This window comes from Choloepus didactylus (assembly GCF_015220235.1).
Source record: "Choloepus didactylus isolate mChoDid1 chromosome 25 unlocalized genomic scaffold, mChoDid1.pri SUPER_25_unloc2, whole genome shotgun sequence".
In the NCBI taxonomy this organism is placed as follows: Eukaryota; Metazoa; Chordata; class Mammalia; order Pilosa; family Megalonychidae; genus Choloepus; species Choloepus didactylus.
In genome coordinates, this window is record NW_023637607.1 from 2205195 (window position 1) to 2220175 (window position 14981).

Consider the following 14981-nt stretch of genomic DNA (forward strand, 5'->3'; position numbering starts at 1 on the left):
CATCACTTGTATCACTCTGTTTATTTTTTAAACAGTTTAATTCACACACCATACAATCCATCCTAGGTAAACAATGATTCCCAATATAATCACATAGTTATGAATTTACCACCACAACCTATATGAGGACGTTTCCATTTCTTCAGCAATGAAAGAGGCAGAGGAAGAAAAATGATGAAAAATGATAGAATAAGAAAATTAAATTAAAATAAAATAAAATGAAAATGCAACAACAGCAATACCGAGAATCCCACACCACTCCCTTATATACCACTCTCATAGACATTTGGCTTTGGTATATTACCTGGGTTACAATTAGTTGAAGCATATTGCAGTGTTACTTTTAAACTATAGGCTCTAGTTTGAATTGATTGTATTTTTCCTCTCTACTATCCAGTTTCCAACACCTTGCAATATTGGCATTCATTTGTTCTCCCTCATATAAAAGCAGTCTTATATTAGTACACTTAATCACCATCATTGACAACTCTAGGTTTCATTAAGTTATACAGTCCAAGTATTTATCCTCTTTCATTCTAATATCATACATGCCCATAGGCTTAGTTTTTCACATGTACTCACATTTATCTTCATTCAAAATACTTAAAGTATTGTGCTACCAACACATGGTATTGTGTTATTTCTGGAACTATAGAATCAATCTTATTGAACATTCTGAACTCCTTCAGCATCAGATGCCTAATCTCTACCCTCTGTCTCCTGATAACTTGTGTTCTTGACTGTAACTTTCAAGTTTTAATCATTAATGTTAGTTCATATTATTGACACCATAAAGGATTTGTCCTTTTGTTTATGGCTAATATCACTCAACATAATGTCTACTGTCTACCATTTTGTCTATTGGATTTTGTATGTCATGTTTTATTTTATTTTTTATCTCTGTCTTTTTACCCTTATTGATAGTTTTCATTTCTTCAGCCTTCCTCAAACCTCTCATTTCTGTCTTTTCCTATCTCCCTGTAGTGCTTCCTTTAGTATTTCTTGTAGAACAGGTAACTTGTTCTCAAACTTGCTCAGTGTCTGTTTATCTGAAAATATTTTAAACTCTCCCTCATCTTAAAAAATTAAATTCATTGAGATATATTCTCTTAAAATGCAGTCATGCAAATTTACAATCAATACTCAAAATACCATTATATGGTTATGGATTCATCACACAATCAATTTTTGAACATTTTCATTACCCCAAAACAAAAATAAGAATAAAAATTATAGTAAAAAGAAAACCCAAAACCTCACATCCCCCATCCCTCCCTACTATTCATTAACTTTCTGTCCCCATTTTTCTACTCCTTTCTCCTTACATTGGATTCACCACTACAATATATATGAGGACATTTCCATTTCTTCCACAAAGAGAAAAATAAATAAAAAATTAAAAGTTGGATAAAAAAATTAAAAATAAAAATAAAATAAAATAAAATAAAATCAAAAGGTCAGACAACAACACCAAGGCCAAAAATCCCATACCCCTCCCTTATCTCCCCCTCTTATAGACATTTACTTTGATATATTGCCACTGATACAATTAATGAAAGCATAATATAATGTTACTGTTAAATATAGAGCCCAGTTTCCATTGGTTGTATTCCTAAACTGACAATCTCATATTCAACACCTTGCAAAGATCCATATGCCCTCACTTTGCCAGCCAAAATCTCATTCAATGTGGGGCTCCACCTGCTGCAAATTACTTCCTTAGATGACCCAGTATTCCAGCTGGCCCCAAGGGCAAAGAAATGGCCACTGGTTGCTGCTTCCTTCAAGGGTGGGGAAAAGATCTTTAGACCCAGGGCTGGAAACAAAGTCTGTGTCTATGTTTCAGTCTATTTTCCCCTCACTGACCTGGGCCTTGAAATGTCCTACCCTGTCCCCTTGGTCTTCAAACTGTTGGGGTATGTGGCACTGTTCTGTGATATTTTGTGGTCTGTGTCCCTTGTCAAATGGGTTCTGCCTGCTGATTCTGTACCTTTCCTAATCTGAGACCAAGTGAGGGGGAGGGGAGATGACTAGCTGTTCCTGGATGGAAAATTCCTACATGATATTTTTTTCTCCTTTTCAATTCAGTATTTGCAAGGTCCTTCTCCTCTCTATATCCTACTCCAGAATTTCAAAACATTAAGAATTGTCCTTTTTTTCATTGAATCTCTGAAGAGAAATTTTTTAGTAGCTGTTTACATTGCCATTTTTTCTCCCTCATTTTTGAAGGACAGTTTGCTGGGTATAGAATTCTTGGATGGCAGTTTTTCTCTTTCAGTATCTTAAATACATCATACCACTGCCTTCTTAACTCCATAGTTTTGACTGAGAAATCCACATATAGTCTAATTGAACTTCCCTTGTATATGTTGGATCATTATCCTTTGCTGGTTTCAGAATTCTCTCCATGTCCGACATTTGATAATTTGTTTATTAAGTTTCTTAGAGTAAGTCTATTCAGATCTATTCTGTTTGGGGTATGCTGTGCTTCTTCGGTCTGTAATTTTGTCTTTCATAAAAGATGAGAAATTTTCTGTGGCTATTTCCTCCAATATTTTTTCTGCCCCTTTTCCCTTCTCTTCTACTACTGGACACCCATGACATATATATTTATGCACTTCATGTTGTCATCCAATTTACTGAGATAATGCTCAAATTTTTCTGCTGTTTTTCCTTTCTGTCCTTTTGTGTGTAGGATTTCATATGCCCTGTCCTGCAATTCATGAATTGTTTCTTCTGCATCTTGAAATCTGCTTTGCATGTCTCCATTGTGTTTTTCATCTCCTCTATTGTGCATTTCATTCTCATAAGTTCTGCTGTTTGTTTTTCCAAGCCTATGAATTCTACTTTATTGTCACCCAGTGTCTTCTTTATCTCCTTCATCACTTTTGCCACATTTTCCTTCAGCTCATTGATTTGATTTAGAAGATTTGTTTGAACATCAGTAATTAGTTGTTTCAATGCCTGTTTCTCATTTGAAGTGTTAATTTTTTTCCTTTAACTGAGCTATATCTTCATTTTTCCTAGTGAAACTCATAATTCTTTGTTGTCCTGGCATCCTGTTTCCTTGATTTTCCCAGACTAGATGGGCACAGGTCTCAGGAGGAGGTCATACTCATATCAAGTATCCCTGAGGATGAGCCCAGAAGATTGTCAGACATTTTTTAAGAACTCTAGACACTGTGCTTTTCCTATCCTGCCCAACAGGTGATGCTTATCAGCCCACAGCTCCCCACTGGCATGGAGAGGTGCAGCCTTTAATTCTCAATGGTCTTTGTCCTGGTCAAGGGCTCAGGGTGTTATAAATTAAGCATAGTTTGTTTTTCCCCAGGCCCTATGGCTTGAGTTCTCTGAGGAAGGGCTGCCACTTGAGCTTGGGCACACCTCCCTTTCTTATGGAAGATAATCTCTTTAGGGAAACATCTCCCACAGTTGACTCATTCTTTTCCTCTCTGATTCTCTTAAATCCACCCTTGCCTAAGTCAGCACTGACAATTGAAAATGCCTGAGGATTACTCTAATGAGCTATTTAGAATTGGAGAAGAAAGAAAAAGAAAGAAATACCCTTTTCAGAGCCAGTCCCCAGCACCCATTTTTGTCAGTCAACTGGTTGTTGGTACCTGGTTCTATGTGCCACTTTCCTAGGGACACAGCCAGTATTCTGTATTCTAAGTATTCTGAATTCCAGTATTCTGTGCTCAGCCATCTCCAAAAGACTCTGTTTTCATTTATTTGTTATTTTTTCATCAGCCATGCCTCCTTTCTGCTGGGAAAGACCTCAGGGTTCCTTTCCTGCTTGATCTGGGTTTATCTGTGCTTGAAGCTTGTATTCAGTATTCCAAATTTGTTAATTAAAACCGCAATTTCAACTTTAATTACTTGTCCTTTCTCCTGGTAGCCTACTTCTTTTTTCAACAAGGAAGTATTTCAGCTCAGCCTGCCATGCCATTGGGGGAGGAGCACCATCTCCACAGTTTGGGGAGTTTTACTTACAGTTCTATGCTGTGATTTTAGTCATTCCACTCATTCTTGTCTGGTATATGGTGTATGTCTGATCATGGATGCCCTCAACAGTTGTTCCAGACTCTTTACTAATTGCTTCTGGCTATTTACTAGTTTCTCTAACTAGTCTAATTTAGACTAACTAAATACCGTACCTCCTTATGCTGCCATCTTGCCCCTAAACTTAATATTTCTGGATACTCTTTTTTGAATGTTTTCAATTGTGAATCATGTACATATACTACTTGTTAAAATGCAAATAAATATTAAAGAAAAATTTAAAATTATTAACAATTACCACAATGTAGACAACAGATATAAGCTTACAATATTTGAGAATGCAATGCAAATTATGTTGTATACATTTTAACATATATAAAGCTGGCATATGGAATTCTGATTAAATTAAAGCAAAAACTTCCATACTATGATACCAGATATTTCTTCAAAATAATGCAGGAATATGGGATTTGGGTAGGGTATAAATGAAAACATGACTGATGATGAATTGGTACTTGACTTGTTTGGAACACTGGAGGATGGTACAGATGCATGAAGGGTGCTACATACACCAAACAGAAGAGGAAAAATATAAGGTAGAACACAGCTCTGGTCAGAGGGTCTTTTCCCCTCCCCCTCACTCAGTCTAATGCAGCACAGCAGGAACACAGAACCAGCTGTTAGCATCCCTCTCACCTCCCACCAGTGATGCAGACTAAAAATTCACTCAAAGCCATGAGAAGCATCCCCAAAATTTGGAGATCAGGGGGATAGTAGAGTACATTTCAAAGCACAGATCAGTGAAGAATGAAGAGTCTGAGAAAATGTGGGCAAGAAAATTTCTAGCCCTGAGTCTGAACATCCTTTCCCTCCCATAGTAACAGAGTAGCTGGCAGCCTGATGCTTCCCTGTGAGATAGCTGGAAACTGTAGAAACCTGGGGAGTCCCATGCTGCAGAGGGAGTGTGGGACTAGCCCCACATTGAGTCAGACTTTACCAAGAAAAGTGAGGGTGCAGGAAACTAGCAGCTTCAGCCATGCCCAGTCAGACAGGGGTAGCAGGAGGTAATTCAGCACCACACAACCAGACTCAGCTTGGCTCCAATAGTTTAATTCAGGCACACCCAGCCAGCGTCAGGCTCTAAGAAGTAATATAGCCTCACCCAGCCAGATTCAGCTGGGCTCCAAAAGGGAATTGAGCCCCACCAAGCCAAACTCACCTGGGCACTAAGAGTTAATTCAGCCCTACTCAGCCAGGAGCAGCTGAGCTCCAAAAGGTAATTCGAACTTACCTGTTCAGACACAGCCTTGGATCCAGAAGGTAAATGCCTTCTGAGGACAATTAACTCATGGAAGAGCACAATCTGCTGGAAGACAGGAAAGTGCAAGGGAATTTTTGGACTTCTAAGACCTCTGTAGACCTTATCCCAGGACAAGTGGAAATGGTCTAAAACCCCTGCATGGGAAACTGACCCTGTTTAAGTTGAGAGATATGGACAAATCAAGAGTTAAAGCAGTGTTCCAAAACAAACCCATGGCTTGTTGGCTGTCAAAAAGTGGAACAACACTGGGAGTCACAAAACTTCTTTTACCTGAACACAGAGAACTTGATGTGGTGTCCAGTGCATAATCCCAGAGGCAGACTGCTATTGGTGGCTCCTTATAGGGGGTTCCTGGGGGGCAGAGCTAATCTGACAATTGGTTGTAAAGAAAGACATATAGGCAGGGCAAGAACAAGTATCACAAGAGCTGAGAAATTCTGATTAGTTAAACAGAAGCAATGTTAGACATGTAGAATAAGTTGAACTGAATACAAAAGAACAAATAGAGAACTAAGCCAATTGACAAAAAACCCAAAGTAAAAGTGACAAAGACATCTAGAATAAACTAATCAAGGCAACCAATGCCTAGACACAAACAGAAATTATGAGTCACTCTAGGAAAAATGAAGGTCTGGCCCAGTCAAAGGAAAAAACTAACACTTAAAAAAATACAGTAGTTGAAACAACTGATTAAAGATATTCAAACACACATGCTAAATCAATTCAAAAATCAAATCAATGAGCATAGGGAAAATATGACAAAAGAGACGAATTTTATAAAAAGACATTGGACAATCATATGGAAGGACTCAAAAGTTTGAAAAAAGAAGTGGTAAAACTTATGGGAATGAAAGGCACAATACAAGAGATGAAAAACAAAACAGAGACTCACAACATGAGATTTGAGGAGGCAGAAAAAAGTATTAGTGAACTAGAGGACAGGTCATCTGAAATCCTACACACAAAGAAACAGATAGGGTAAAGAAATGACAATTATGATCAAAGTCCCAGGGAATTTAATGACAGCATGAAGCAAAGGAATATATGTGTCATGGGTTTCCCAGAAGGAGAAGAGAATTTAGTAGGGAAAGAAAGAATAGTGGAGGAAATAATGACTGAAAATTTTCCATCTCTTATGAAAGACAGAATTATAGATCCAAGAAACACAGTGTATCCCAAATGGAATAGACTGAATTAGATCTACTCCAAGACACTTACTAATCAAATTGGCAAATATCAAGGATAAAAAGAGAATTCTGAAAGCAGTAAGAGAAAAGTGTTCCGTTATACAGAGGGGAAGCTCAATAAGACTATGTGAGGATTTCTCAGTAGTAACCATGGAGGAGAGAAGGCAATGGTGTCATACATTTAATATACTGAAAGAGAAAAAGTGCTAATCAATAATTTTATATCCAGCAAAACTGTTCTTCAAAAATAAGGGAGAACTTAAAATATTTTCACACAGACAATGAGTTTGTGAACAAGACGCCTTCTTTCCAAAACACAGTAAAGGGAGTGCTACAGGCTGATAGGAAAAGACAAAAGAGAGAGAGCATAGAAATTGAGACTATCAAGACAGGCAAAAGGAAAGAGAGATAAAAACAAGATGTGACATACAAAATCCAAAGGACAAAATGGTAGAAAATATACTGCCTTTATAGTAATAACACTAAATGTTAATGGATTAAACTCCCCAATGAAGAGACATATGTTGGCAGAATGGATTAAAAAACAGAACCCAATTTTATGCTGTTTACAAGAGATGCACCTTAGATACAAGGACAAAAATAGGTGGAAAGTGCAAGGCTAAAAAAAAGATATTTCATACAAACAACAACCAGAAAAGACTGGGTGTAGCTATATTAATATCAGACAAATTAGAGATCAAATGTAAAACAAAAGAGGTAAAGAAAGGCATCATATTTTAGTAAAAGAGACAGTTCATGAAGTTCTTCAAGAAGACAAAAACAGTCTTCCAGAGTGGCAGTACTGTTATACAGTCCCACAAGCAATGAATAAGTGCTCCAATTTCTCCACATCCTCTCCAGCATTTGTAGTTTCCTGTTTGTTTAATGGCAGCCATTCAAATTGGTGTGAGATGATATCACACTGTGGTCTTAATTTGTATCTCCATAAAAGCTAATGAAGGAGGAGGCGTGGCAAGATGGCAGACTGGTGAGCTGTATGTTTTAGTTACTCCTCCAGGAAAGTAGGTAGAAAGCCAGGAACTGCTTGCACTGGACACCACAGAGCAATCTGACTTTGGGCATACTTCATACAACACTCATGAAAACGTGGAACTGCTGAGATCAGTGAAATCTGTAAGTTTTTGTGGCCAGGTTACCCGCAACCCTCCCTGACAGGCTCAGTCCCGTGGGAGGAGGAGCTGTCAGCTCTGGGAAGGAGAAGGGAGAACTGCAGTGGCAGCCCTTATCGGAAACTCATTCTACTGATCCAAACTCCAACCATAGATAGACTGAGACCAGACACCAGAGAAGCTGAGAGCAACCAGCCCAGCAGAGAGGAGACAGGCATAGAAAAAAACAACATGAAAAACTCCAAAATAAAAGCGGAGGATTTTTGGAGTTGTGGTGAACATAGAAAGGGGAAGGGCAGAGCTCAGGCCCTGAGGCTCATATGCAAATCCCAAAGAAAAGCTGATCTCTCTGCCCTGTGGACCTTTCCTTAATGTCCCTAATTGCTTTGTCTCTTAGCATTTCAATAACCCATTAGATCTCTGAGGAGGGCCCTTTTTTTTTTTAATCCTTTTTTCTTTTTCTAAAACAATTATTCTAAGAAGCCCAATACAGAAAACTTCAAAGACTTGCAATTTGGGCAGATCAAGACAAGGGCAGAACTAAGAGAGCTCTGAGACAAAAGGCAATAATCCAGTGGCTGAGAAAATTCACTAAACACCACAACTTCCCAAGAAAAGGGGGGTGTCTGCTCACAGCAATCATCCTGGTGGACAGGAAACACTCCTGCCCATCACCAGCCCCATAGCCCAGAGCTGCCCCAGACAACCCAGTGTGACAGAAGTGCTTCAAATAACAGGCACACACCACAAAACTGGGCGTGGACATTAGCCTTCCCTGCAACCTCAGCTGATTGTCCCAGATTTGGGAAGGTGGAGCAGTGTGAATTAACAAAGCCCCATTCAGCCATCATTTCAGCAGACTGGGAGCCTCCCTACACAGCCCAGCAGCCCAGAACTGCCCTGTGGGGGTGGCACTCACCTGTGACATAGCACAGTCATCCTTCAACAGAGGACCAGGGGGTGCACAGCCTGGAAGAGGGGCCCACTTGCAAGTCTCAGGAGCCATATGCCAATACCAAGGACTTGTGGGTCAGTGGCAGAGACAAACTGTGGCAGGACTGAACTGAAGGATTAGACTATTGCAGCAGCTTTAAAACTCTAGGATCACCAGGGAGATTTGATTGTTAGGGCCACCCCCCCCCACTCCCTGACTGCCAAGAAACAGGTCCCATATACAGGGCGGGCAACACCAACTGCACACGCAAGCTTGGTACACCAATTGGACACCACAAGACTCACTCCCCTACTCACCACAAAGGCTAAGCAGGGGAGAACTGGCTTGTGGAGAACAGGTGGCTCGTGGATGCCACCTGCTGGTTAGTTAGAGAAAGTGTACTCCATGAAGCTGTAGATCTGATAAATTAGAGATAAGGACTTCAATTGGTCTACAAATCCTAAAAGAACCCTATCAAGTTCAGCAAATGCCAAGAGGCCAAAAACAACAGAAAATTATAAAGCATATGAAAAAACCAGACGATATGGATAACCCAAGCCCAAGCACCCAAATCAAAAGATCAGAAGAGACACAGCATCTAGAGCAGCTAACCAAAGAACTAAAGATCAACAATGAGACCATAGTACGGGATACAAAGGATATCAAGAAGACCCTAGAAGAGCATAAAGAAGACATTGCAAGACTAAATGAACAAATAGATGATCTTATGGAAATTAAAGAAACTGTTGATCAAATTAAAAAGTTTCTGGGCACTAACAGTACAAGACTAGAGGAAGTTGAACAATGAATCAGTGACCTGGAAGATGACAAAATGGAAAATTAAAGCATAAAAGAAAGAATGGGGAAAAATTTGAAAAAAATCGAAACGGACCTCAGGGATATGATAGATGATATAAAACATCCAAATATAAGACTCATTGGTGTTCCAGAAGGGGAAGAAAAGGGTAAAGGTCTAGGAAGAGTATTCAAAGAAATTGTTGGGGAAAACTTCCCAAATCTTCTAAACACCATAAATACACAAATCATAAATGCTCAGCGAACTCCAAATAGAATAAATCCAAATAAACCCACTCCGAGACATATTCTGATCACACTGACAAACACGGAAGAGAAGGAGCAAGTTCTGAAAGCAGCAAGAGAAAAGCAATTCACCACATACAAAGGAAACAGCATAAGACTAAGTAGTGACTACACAGCAGCCACCATGGAAGCGAGAAGGCAGTGGCACGATATATTTAAAATTCTGAGTGAGAAAAATTTCCAACAAAGAGTACTTTACCCAGCAAAGCTCTCCTTCAAATTTGAGGGAGAGCTTAAATTTTTCACAGACAAACAAATCCTGAGAGAATTTGCTAACAAGAGACCTGCCCTACTGGAGATACTAAAGGGAGCCCTACAGACAGAGAAACAAAGAAAGGACAGAGAGACTTGTAGAAAGGTTCAGTACTAAAGAGATTTGGTATGGGTACATTAAAGGATATTAATAGAGATAGGGGAAAAATATGACAAACGTAAACCAAAGGATAAGATGGCTGATTCAAGAAATGCCTTCATGGTTATAACATTGAATGTAAATGGATTAAACTCCCCAATTAAAAGATATAGATTCGCAGAATGGATAAAAAAAAATGAACCATCAATATGTTGCATATAAGAGACTCATCTTAGACACAGGGACACAAAGAAACTGAAAGTGAAAGGATGGAAAAAAGTATTTCATGCAAGCTACAGCCAAAAGAAAGCAGGTGTAGCAATATTAATCTCAGATAAAATAGACTTCAAATGCAGGGATGTTTTGAGAGACAAAGAAGGCCACTACATACTAATAAAAGGGGCAATTCAACAAGAAGAAATAACAATCATAAATGTCTATGCACCCAATCAAGGTGCCACAAAATACATGAGAGAAACACTGGCAAAACTAAAGGAAGCAATGGATGTTTCCACAATAATTGTGGGAGACTTCAACACATCACTCTCTCCAATAGATAGATCAACCAGACAGAAGACCAATAAGGAAATTGAAAACCTAAACAATCTGATAAATGAATTAGATTTAACAGACATATACAGGACATTACAGCCCAAATCACCAGGATACACATACTTTTCTAGTGCTCACAGAACTTTCTCCAGAATAGATCATATGCTGGGACATAAAACAAGCCTCAATAAATTTTAAAAGATTGAAATTATTCAAAGCACATTGTCTGACCACAATGGAATACAATTAGAAGTCAGTAACCATCAGAGACTTAGAAAATTCACAAATACCTGGAGGTTAAACAACACACTCCTAAACAATCAGTGGGTTAAAGAAGAAATAGCAAGAGAAATTGCTAAATATATAGAGACGAATGAAAATGAGAACACAACATACCAAAACCTATGGGATGCAGCAAAAGCAGTGCTGAGGGGGAAATTTATAGCACTAAACGCATATATTAAAAAGGAAGAAAGAGCCAAAATCAAAGAACTAATGGATGAACTGAAGAAGCTAGAAAATGAACAGCAAACCAATCCTAAACCAAGTAGAAGAAAAGAAATAACAAGGATTAAAGCAGAAATAAATGACATAGAGAACAAAAAAACAATAGAGAGGATAAATATCACCAAAAGTTTGTTCTTTGAGAAGATCAACAAGATTGACAAGCATCTAGCTAGACTGACAAAATCAAAAAGAGAGAAGACCCACATAAACATAATAATGAATGAAAAAGATGACATAACTGCAGATCCTGAAGAAATTAAAAACATTATAAGAGGATACTATGAACAACTGTATGGCAACTAACTGGATAATGTAGAGGAAACGGACAATCTCCTGGAAACATATGAACAACCTAGACTGACCAGAGAAGAAATAGAAGACCTCAACCAACCCATCACAAGTAAAGAGATCCAATCAGTCATGAAAAATCTTCCCACAAATAAATGCCCAGGGCCAGATGGCATCACAGGGGAATTCTACCAAACTTTCCAGAAAGAACTGACACCAATCTTACTCAAACTCTTTCAAAACATTGAAGAAAATGGAACACTACCTAACTCATTTTATGAAGCTAACATCAATCTAATACCAAAACCAGGCAAAGATGCTACAAAAAGGAAAACTGACAGCCAATCTCCCTAATGAATATAGATGCAAAAATTCTCAACAAAGTACTTGCAAATCGAACCCAAAGACACATTAAAAAAATCATACACCATGACCAAGTGGGGTTCATTCCAGACATTCAAGGATGGTTCAACATAAGAAAAACAATCAATGTATTACAACACATTAAAAACTCGAAAGAGAAAAATCAATTGATCATCTCAATAGATGCTGAAAAAGCATTTGACAAAATCCAACATCCCTTTTTGATAAAAACACTTCAAAAGGTAGGAATTGAAGGAAACTTCCTCAACATGATAAAGAGCATATACGAAAAACCCACAGCCAGCATAGTACTCAATGGTGAGAGACTGAAAGCCTTCCCTCTAAGATCAGGAACAAGACAAGGATGCCCACTGTCACCACTGTTATTCAACATTGTGCTGGAAGTGCTAGCCAGGGCAATCCGGCAAGACAAAGAAATAAAAGGCATCCAAATTGGAAAAGAAGAAGTAAAACTGTCATTGTTTGCAGATGATATGATCTTATATCTAGAAAACCCTGAGAAATCGATGATACAGCTACTAGAGCTAATAAAGAAATTTAGCAAAGTAGCAGGATACAAGATTAATGCACATAAGTCAGTAATGTTTCTATATGCTAGAAATGAACAAACTGAAGAGACACTCAAGAAAAAGATACCATTTTCAATAGCAACTAAAAAAATCATGTACCTAGGAATCAACTTAACCAAAGATGTAAAAGACCTATACAAAGAAAACTACATAACTCTACTAAAAGAAATAGAAGGGAACCTTAAAAGATGGAAAAATATTCCATGTTCATGGATAGGAAGGCTAAATGTCATTAAGATGTCAATTCTACTCAAACTCATCTACAGATTCAATGCAATCCCAATCAAAATTCCAACAACCTACTTTGCAGACTTGGAAAAGCTAGTTATCAAATTTATTTGGAAAGGGAAGATGCCTCGAATTGCTAAAGACACTCTAAAAAAGAAAAATGAAGTGGGAGGACTTACACTCCCTGACTTTGAAGCTTATTATAAAGCCACAGTTGCCAAAACAGCATGGTACTGGCACAAAGACAGACATATAGATCAATGGAATTGAATTGAGAATTCGGAGATAGACCCTCAGATCTATGGCCAGCTGATCTTTGATAAGGCCCCCAAAGTCACTGAACGGAGGCATAATGGTCTTTTCAACAAATGGGGCTGGGAGAGTTGGATATCCATATCCAAAAGAATGAAAGAGGACCCCTACCTCACCCCCTACACAAAAATTAACTCAAAACGGATGAAAGATCTCAATATAAAAGAAAGTACCATAAAACTCCTAGAAGATAATGTAGGAAAACATCTTCAAGACCTTGTATTAGGCGGCCACTTCCTAGACTTTACACCCAAAGCACAAGCAACAAAAGAAAAAATAGATAAATGGGAACTCCTCAAGCTTAGAAGTTTCTGCACCTCAAAGGAATTTCTGAAAAAGGTAAAGAGGCAGCCAACTCAATGGGAAAAAAATTTTGGAAACCATGTATCTGACAAAAGACTGATATCTTGCATATATAAAGAAATCCTACAACTCAATGACAATAGTACAGACAGCCCAATTATAAAATGGGCAAAAGATATGAAAAGACAGTTCTCTGAAGAGGAAATACAAATGGCCAAGAAACACATGAAAAAATGTTCAGCTTCACTAGCTATTAGAGAGATGCAAATTAAGACCACAATGTGATACCATCTCACACCGATTAGAATGGCTGCCATTAAACAAACAGGAAACTACAAATGCTGGAGGGGATGTGGAGAAATTGGAATTCTCATTCATTGTTGGTGGGACTGTATAATGGTTCAGCCACTCTGGAAGTCAGTCTGGCAGTTCCTTAGAAAACTAGATATAGAGTTACCATTCGATCCAGCGATTGCACTTCTTGGTATATACCCGGGAGATCGGAAAGCAGTGACACAAACAGATATCTGCATGCCAATGTTCATAGCAGCATTATTCACAATTGCCAAGAGATGGAAACAACCCAAATGTCTTTCAACAGATGAGTGGATGAATAAAATGTGGTATATACACACGATAGAATACTACACGGCAGTAAGAAAGAACGATCTCGTGAAACATATGACAACATGGATGAACCTTTAAGACATAATGCTGAGTGAAATAAGCCAGGCACAAAAAGAGAAATATTATATGCTACCACTAATGTGAACTTTAAAAATGTAAAACAAATGGTTTATAATGTAGAATGTAGGGGAACTAGCAATAGAGAGCAATTAAGGAAGGGGGAGCAATAATCCAAGAAGAACAGATAAGCTATTTAACATTCTGGGGATGCCCAGGAATGACTATGGTCTGTTAATTTCTGATGGATATAGTAGGAACAAGTTCACAGAAATGTTGCTATATTCAGTAACTTTCTTGGGGTAAAGTAGGAACAGGTTGGAAGTTAAGCAGTTATCTTAGGTTAGTTGTCTTTTTCTTACTCCCTTGTTACGGTCTCTTTGAAATGTTCTTTTATTGTATTTTTTTTTAATTTTTTTTCATACAGTTGATTTAAAAAAGAAAGGAAAGTTAAAAAAAAAAAAAAAGAAAAACAAGGAAAAAAATATGTAGTGCCCCCTTGAGGAGCCTGTGGAGAATGCAGGGGTATTGGCCGACCCCACCTCGATGGTTGCTAACATGACCACAGACATAGGGGACTGGTGGTTTGATGGGTTGAACCCTCTACCATAGGTTTTACCCTTGGGAAGATGGTTGCTGCAAAGGAGAGGCTAGGCCTCCCTATAATTGTGCCTAAGAGCCTCTTCCCGAATGCCTCTTTGTTGCTCAGATGTGGCCCTCTCTCTCTAGCTAAGCCAACTTGAAAGATGAAATCATTGCCCCCCCCCCCCCACATGGGATCAGACACCCAGGGGAGTGAATCTCCCTGGCAACATGGAATATGACTCCCGGAGAGGAATGTAGACCTGGCAGCGTGGGACGGAGAACATCTTCTTGACCAAAAGGGGGATGTGAAAGGAAATGAAATAACCTTCAGTGGCAGAGAGATTCCAAAAGGAGCCAAGAGGTCACTCTGGTGGGCACTCTTACGCACACTTTAGACAACCCTTTTTAGGTTCTAAAGAATTGGGGTAGCTAGTGGTGGATACCTGAAACTATCAAACTACAACCCAGAACCCATGAATCTCGAAGACAATTGTATAAAAATCTAGCTTATGAGGGGTCACAATGGGATTGGGAAAGCCATA